This window comes from Eleutherodactylus coqui, chromosome 1 (assembly GCF_035609145.1).
Source record: "Eleutherodactylus coqui strain aEleCoq1 chromosome 1, aEleCoq1.hap1, whole genome shotgun sequence".
Taxonomy (NCBI): domain Eukaryota; kingdom Metazoa; phylum Chordata; class Amphibia; order Anura; family Eleutherodactylidae; genus Eleutherodactylus; species Eleutherodactylus coqui.
In genome coordinates, this window is record NC_089837.1 from 126,581,562 (window position 1) to 126,589,882 (window position 8,321).

The following is an 8,321-nucleotide window of genomic DNA, read 5'->3' on the forward strand; positions in this document are numbered from 1 at the left end:
AAATCTATTTGTCCAGCCTCTGTCCGTCCTTACGGGCGGTGGAGACGTGTGAGCTGCGTGAAGAACAGTGCTAAATCATACGCACCCAGCTACGCTTTACTGCTGGCTTCGCCATTTGCTTTCCTTAATTGGGAAAAAAAATACCTGCTCTGCCAGAGTTATAATAACTCTGCTACCCTCACGTTCTGTGACACATAAGCAGGGACACAGCACAGTTATTAAACTTCTCATGTTCATAGAATATACGCAGTGCTGCCTTTTGGTGGGAAAAAACTGAAAACAAATCTATTTGTCCAGCCTCTGTCCGTCCTTACGGGCGGTGGAGACGTGTGAGCTGCGTGAAGAACAGTGCTAAATCATACGCACCCAGCTACGCTTTACTGCTGGCTTCGCCATTTGCTTTCCTTAATTGGGAAAAAAAATACCTGCTCTGCCAGAGTTATAATAACTCTGCTACCCTCACGTTCTGTGACACATAAGCAGGGACACAGCACAGTTATTAAACTTAGATAATTCATTCACTAGAGGCAGTGGGGCCTTTCGTTTTCCAAAAAGGGCAAAAATTATATTTGGCCTGCAGTCTTGCGCCAATTTATTTCCTGCCTGTGAAATCAAATCACTGGTAATACAGCATGCTGAGGGGTAGGGGTAGGCCTAGAGGACGTGGACGCGGCCGAGGACGCGGAGGGCCAAGTCAGGGTGTGGGCACAGGCCAAGCTCCTGATCCAGGTGTGTCGCAGCCGACTGCTGCGTGATTAGGAGAGAGGCACGTTTCTGGCGTCCCCACATTCATCGCCCAATTAATGGGTCCACGCGGGAGACAGTTATTAGAAAATGAGCAGTGTGAGCAGGTCCTGTCCTGGATGGCAGAAAGTGCTTCGAGCAACCTATCGTCTACCCGCAGTTCTGCGCCGTCCACTGCTGCCAATCCGAATCCTCTGTCTGCTGCTCCTCCTTCCTCCCAGCCTCCTCACTCCACTACAATAACACCTGCTCAGGAGCGGGAGCACTCCCAGGAACTGTTCTCGGGCCCCTGCTTAGATTGGGCAGCAGCGGTTCCTCTCCCACCAGAGGAGTTTATCGTCACTGATGCCCAACCATTCGAAAGTTCCCGGGGTCCGGGGGAAGAGGCTGGGGACTTCCGCCAACTGTCTCAACAACTTTCTGTGGGTGAGGAGGACGATGACGATCAGACACAGTTGTCTTGCAGTGAGGTAGTAGTAAGGGCAGTAAGTCCCAGGGAGCAGCGCACAGAGGATTCGGAGGAAGAGCAGCAGGATGATGAGGTGACTGACCCCACCTGGTGTGCAACGCTTACTCAGGAGGACAGGTCTTCAGAGGGGGAGTCAAGGGCATCAGCAGGGCAGGTTGCAAGAGGCAGTGCAGTGGCCAGGGGTAGAGGCAGGGCCAGACCGAATAATCCACCAAGTGTTTCCCAAAGCGCCCCCTCGCGCCATGCCACCCTGCGGAGGCCGAGGTGCTCTAAGGTCTGGCAGTTTTTCACAGAGACGCCTGACGACCGACGAACAGTGGTGTGCAACCTTTGTCGCGCAAAGCTCAGCCGGGGAGCCAACACCAACAGCCTCACCACCACCACCATGCGCAGACATATGATGGCCAAGCACCCCGCAAGGTGGGACAAAGGCCGTTCACCGCCTCCGGTTTGCACCCCTGCCTCTCCCCCTGTGCCCCAACCTGCCACTGAGATGCAACCCCCCTCTCAGGACACAGGCACTACCGCCTCATGGCCTGCACCCACACCCTCATCTCCGCTGTCCCCGGCCCCATCCAGCAGTGTAGTTCAGCGCACCGTTCAGCCGTCGCTTGCGCAAGTGTTCGAGCGCAAGCGCAAGTACGCCGCCACGCACCCGCACGCTCAAACGTTAACCGTCCGCATCGCAAAATTCATCAGCCTTGAGATGCTGCCGTATAGGGTTGTGGAAACGGAGTCCTTCAAAAGTATCATGGAGGCGGCGGCCCCGCGCTACTCAGTTCCCAGTCGCCACTACTTTTCCCGATGTGCCGTCCCAGCCCTGCACGACCACGTCTCCCGCAACATTGTGCGCGCCCTCACCAACGCGGTTACTGCCACGGTCCACTTAACTACGGACACGTGGACAAGCACAGGCGGGCAGGGCCACTACATCTCCCTGACGGCACATTGGGTGAATTTAGTGGAGGCTGGGACAGAGTCAGAGCCTGGGACCGCTCACGTCCTACCCACCCCCAGAATTGCGGGCCCCAGCTCGGTGCTGGTATCTGCGGAGGTGTATGCTTCCTCCACTAAAGCACCCTCCTCCTCCTCCTCCTCCTCTGTCTCACAATCAAGATGTGTTAGCAGCAGCATGTCGCCAGCAGTCGGTGTCGCGCGGTGTGGCAGCACAGCGGTGGGCAAGCGTCAGCAGGCCGTGCTGAAACTACTCAGCTTAGGCGATAAGAGGCACACGGCCCACGAACTGCTGCAGGGTCTGACACAGCAGACCGACCGCTGGCTTGCGCCGCTGAGCCTCCAACCGGGCATGGTCGTGTGTGACAACGGCCGTAACCTGGTGGCGGCTCTGCAGCTCGGCAGCCTCACGCACGTGCCATGCCTGGCCCACGTCTTTAATTTGGTGGTTCAGCGCTTTCTGAAAAGCTACCCACGCTTGTCAGACCTGCTCGTAAAGGCGCGCCGGCTCTGCGCACATTTCCGCAAGTCCCACACGGACGCTGCCACCCTGCGCACCCTGCAACATCACTTTAAGCTGCCAGTGCACCGACTGCTGTGCGACGTGCCCACACGGTGGAACTCTACGCTCCACATGTTGGCCAGGCTCTATGAACAACGGAGAGCTATAGTCGAATACCAACTCCAACATGGGCGGCGCAGTGGGAGTCAGCCTCCTCAATTCCTTTCAGAAGAGTGGGCCTGGTTGGCAGACATCTGCCATGTCCTTGGTAATTTTGAGGAGTCTACCCAGGTGGTGAGCGGCGATACTACAATCATTAGCGTCACCATTCCTCTGCTATGCATCTTGAGAAATTCCCTGCAAACCATAAAGGCAGCTGCTTTGCGCTCGGAAACGGGGGCGGGGGAAGACAGTATGCCGCTGGATAGTCAGGGCACCCTCCTGTCTATTTCTCAGCGCGTACAGGAGGAGGAGGAGGAGCATGAGGAGGATGAGGAGGAGGGGGAAGAGACAGCTTGGGCCGCTGCTGACGGTACACCGGCTGATTGCCTGTCATCCTTTCAGCGTGTATGGCCTGAGGAGGAGGAGGAGGAGGAGGAGGATCCTGAAAGTGATCTTCCTAGTGAGGACAGCCATGTGTTGCGTACTGGTACCCTGGCACACATGGCTGACTTCATGTTAGGATGCCTTTCTCGTGACCCTCGCGTTGCACGCATTCTGGCCACGACGGATTACTGGGTGTACACACTGCTCGATCCACGGTATAAGGAGAACCTGCCCACTCTGATTCCCGAAGAGGAAAGGGGTTCGAGAGTGTTGCTATACCACAGGACCCTTGCGGACAAGCTGATGGTAAAATTCCCAGCCGACAGCGCTAGTGGCAGAAGGCGCAGTACCGAGGGCAAGGTAGCAGGGGATGTGCGTAGATCGAGCAGCATGTACATCCCAGGCAGTGCAACAGTCTTTAAGGGCCTGGCCAGCTTTATGGCTCCCCACCAAGACTGTGTCACCGCTCCCCAGTCACGGCTGAGTCGGCGGGAGCACTGTAAAAGGATGGTGAGGGAGTACGTAGCGGATCGCACGACCATCCTTGGTGACGCCTCTGCCCCCTACAACTACTGGGTGTCGAAGCTGGACACGTGGCCTGAACTCGCGCTGTATGCCCTGGAGGTGCTTGCTTGTCCTGCGGCTAGCGTCTTGTCGGAAAGGGTGTTTAGTGCGGCTGGGGGAATCATCACAGATAAGCGTAGCCGCTTGTCAACCGACAGTGCCGACAGGCTAACACTCATCAAGATGAACAAAGGCTGGATTTCCCCAGACTTCTGTTCTCCACCAGCGGACAGCAGCGATACGTAAGCAATACGTAGGCTGCACCCGCGGATGGAAGCTACGTTCTCTCTCACCATCCAAAACGGGGACATTTCTGCTTCATCAATCTGTGTCTAATATTCCTCCTCCTCCTCCTCCTGCTCCTCCTCCTGAAACCTCACGTAATCACGCTGAACGGGCAATTTTTCTTAGGGCCACAAGGCTCAGTCAAATAATTTTTCAGAACAATTTTTAAAAGTTTCAATGCGCTTAAAAGCATTGGAACTTTAACTTGAACCAATTTTTCGTTACACTGGGCTGCCTCCAGGCCTAGTTACCACTTAAGCCACATTAACCAAAGCGATTAATGTGTTTCACCTGCCCTCTTGGCTGGCCATGGCCAATTTTTGGGATGTACATTAGTACTGTTGATACAGCAATTTTTGTGGGCCCTCGCCTACAGTGTAATCAAATTAATTTTTAGCCCACCTGCATTACAGCTGACGTAACCTCAGCTGTGTTGGGCAATGCAATGGGATATTTTTGTGTACCGCCGGTGGGTTCCAGGGAGCCACCCATGCTGTAGGTGCACACGGAGTTTTTAATACATCTGTACACTTCTAAAGAACCCCAGTCTGACTGGGGCATGCAGTGTGGGCCGAAGCCCACCTGTATTACGCACAACATTACTACCTCAGCTGTGTTGGGCAATGCAATGGGATATTTCTATGTACCGCCGGTGGCTTCCTGGCACCCACCCAGGCAGTGAGTCCACAGGGAGTTTAACCTACATGTGTCCACTTGTAAAGAACCCCAGTCTGACTGGGGCATGCAGTGTGGGCCGAAGCCCACCTGCATTAAGCACGACATTACTACCTCAGCTGTGTTGGGCAATGCAATGGGATATTTCTGTGTACCGCCGGTGGGTTCCAGGGAGCCACCCATGCTGTAGGTGCACACGGAGTTTTTAATACATCTGTACACTTCTAAAGAACCCCAGTCTGACTGGGGCATGCAGTGTGGGCCGAAGCCCACCTGTATTACGCACAACATTACTACCTCAGCTGTGTTGGGCAATGCAATGGGATATTTCTATGTACCGCCGGTGGCTTCCTGGCACCCACCCAGGCAGTGGGTCCACAGGGAATTATAAATGCATCTGTTTCCACTTATAAAGAAACCCAGTCTGACTGGGGCATGCAGTGTGGGCCGAAACCCACCTGCATTAACCCTTTCCAGTCCACTGTGTGACCTGTGAAGACATTAGGGTTTAAGGCTGTACAGCTCCGTTGTTGGTAGACGTCCGTCGGGGTTCTCTTACTGTATATTGCCAGCCTCTCTGCTGTCGGAGCCTATCCTACGTGTCAGCTCATGCAGTACTGGCTTTAGCCAGCATATAGCGCCGTTGTATAACGGCAGAAAAAGAGTAAGCCCCCTAGGAAAACCATATACAAATTGGATTGGAAAGGGTTAAGCACAACATTACTACCTCAGCTGTGTTGGGCAATGCAATGGGATATTTCTATGTACCGCCGGTGGCTTCCTGGCACCCACCCATGCTGTAGGTGCACACGGAGTTTTTACTACATCTGTACACTTATAAAGAACCCCAGTCAGACTGGGGCATGCAGTGTGGGCCGAAGCCCACCTGCATTAAGCACGACATTACTACCTCAGCTGTGTTGGGCAATGCAATGGGATATTTCTGTGTACCACCGGTGGGTTTCAGGGAGCCACCCATGCTGTGGGTCGACAGGGACTTCACAATAGGGAGTTGTACCTGCCTGTGTCTATGAATTAAAAAGCCCGGTCTGACTGGGGCATGCAGACACCTTGACAGAATGAATAGTGTGTGGCACATAGGTTCCCCATTGCTATGCCCACGTGTGCAGCTCCTGATGGCGGTGGCACAGGATTCTATTTCTCATTGCTTCTGTACAGCATTGTGGGCTATCGCTCCGCCACTTTTAAAGAGGGTCGCTGCCTAGCCGTGCCAACCTCTGCAGTGTGTGCCTGCGGTCCCTCGTCATGGCAGACGCAATTCTAAATAGACATGAGCGTGGTGTGGCATGAGGGCAGCTGAAGGCTGCCCAGGGACACTTTGGTGTGCGCTGTGGGGGGGAGGGGGGGCGGTTGGTCAGCATGTAACCCAGGAGAAGTGTCAGTGGAGTGTCATGCAGGCAGTGATTGTGCTTTGTTGGAGGTAGTGTGGTGCTTAGCAAAGGTATGCCATGCTAATGAGCGCTTTTCAGAAGTAAAAGTTGTTGGGAGGGGGGGGGGGGGGGGGGCCCTCTCTTGCCGCTATTGTGGCTTAATAGTGGGACCTGTGAACTTAGGATGCAGCCCAACATGTAGCCCCTCGCCTGCCCTATCCGTCACTGTGTCATTCCCATCACTTTCCTGAATTGCCCAGATTTTCACACATGAAAACCTTAGCGAGCATCGGCGAAATACAAAAATGTTCTGGTCGCCCATTGACTTCAATGGGGTTCGTTGTTCGAAACGAACCCTCGAGCATCACGGGAAGTTCGTTACGAATAACGAACACCCGAACATTTTGGTGTTCGCTCATCTCTAATATTTACACAAGCCCAATGACTTTAATAGGCCGTCGCTGAGAGTCAACCCATTTCAAACAATGGGTTAGTGTGATCGGCCCTCATACTATCACAGCGTTAGTCTTCATTCTTATTTGAGAAAAAAACGTTCTGATTTCACCAGTTCAAAAAGACACGAGTTCTGTTGTTGAGAAGTGACCTGCTTCTTCCTCTACAGGAGCAGAAGATGAAATCTGGGAGCTAAGATATGCCATATCAGAGCGCAGATTGACCAAACCCCGTAAATCACACGTGGCCTTACACCAATAGGGAGGTTGCTAATACAGTGTTTCCCGGAAAATAAGACTCTGTCTCATAATAATTTTTGCCCAAAAAGAGGCACGGGGTCTTAATTTTAGGAGATGGCTTATCATACTTACCTAGCAGGTGTTGTCCGGGTGCCTCCCACTGTTCTCCGGCGTTCCTACAGGCTTCCATGCAGTTCTCAGCACCAACAGAACATCGCTTGCTGGTAAAGGGGTTTGTACACCCAGTCTCCAGCAAGCGATTGCTCTGAGTGATTCTTGAGTGACGCGGTTCAGCCAATCACTGCGGCGCTCGATGAACCAATCATAGCCATTCAATGCGATGGCTGTGATTGGTTCATTCAGCGTGAGGGACCCAGACAGCGCCTAGGTAAGGATTGCTTTTTTTTTGTCTTTACATGTAGTGTACCTAAGGCTTATTTATGAGGTAGGGCTAATATTTCAAGCACCCTTTCCCTGGAAAATCAAGGAAGGGCTTATTTAAGGGGTATGTCTCATTTTCAAGGAAACACTGTACTACTGGGAATACTACTTGGGTCACTTATTACTACTGGGGCCGATATAAGGGGATAGTATTACTACTTGGGCCATCTATATAAGGGACACTTAGTACTAGGGCCACCATTACTACTGGGTCCACTATGGAGGACCTTATTACTACTGGGGCCACTATGAAGGCTCATTCACTCAGACATTAGCACATTTTGGTGGCACAAATAGGCAGCGTGGTTGCGCAACCAAAAATCGCTTATGCCTGCATTTTTTGTGTGCAATCACTGCAATGGCCTATCGCGGTATGTAATACACACCATAATAGGTCATGCTGTGTATTTTTTTACCGCGATTGTACATCTCGTGAAAATATCTGCTCATGTGAACGAATGGGTTCTTGTTTACTGCATATTACACGTGCAAAAATTGCACATGTAATTTGCTTGGGTAAACGAGCCCTTACTATACAGGCTTAGGGCTTATTCAGCTGACCGTATATCGACCGCGTATTCACGCCGGCCGATATACGGCGTCCCTCTCTGCAGGGGAAGGAGGCTGGAAGAGCCGGGAGCAGTGCTCTTAGCTCCCGCCCCCTCTCTGCCTCCTCTCCACTATTTGAAATGAGGGGAGGCGGGATCGGGGCGGAGCTAATTGTCAGAACTTAGCCCTGCCCCTGTCCTGCCTCCTCACATTGCAAATAGTGCAGAGGGGGTGGAGAGTTGGCGGAGAGGGGGGCGGGAGCTCAGAGCACTACTCCCGGCTCTTCCAGCCTCCTCCCCCTGCAGAGAGGGACGCCGTATATTGGCCGGCGTGAATACCCGGCCGAAATACGGTAGTCTCAAGCCGCCCTTACACTTATGATCGCCCCTTTGAGGTGGGTTGTAAAGCTGATGTGGCCCTCGGTGAAGAGGAGTTGGACACCCCTGTTGTATATATAGTCGAAATTCTGAATCAACCCGAAAAATAAAATCCACGAGACATCCAATGGA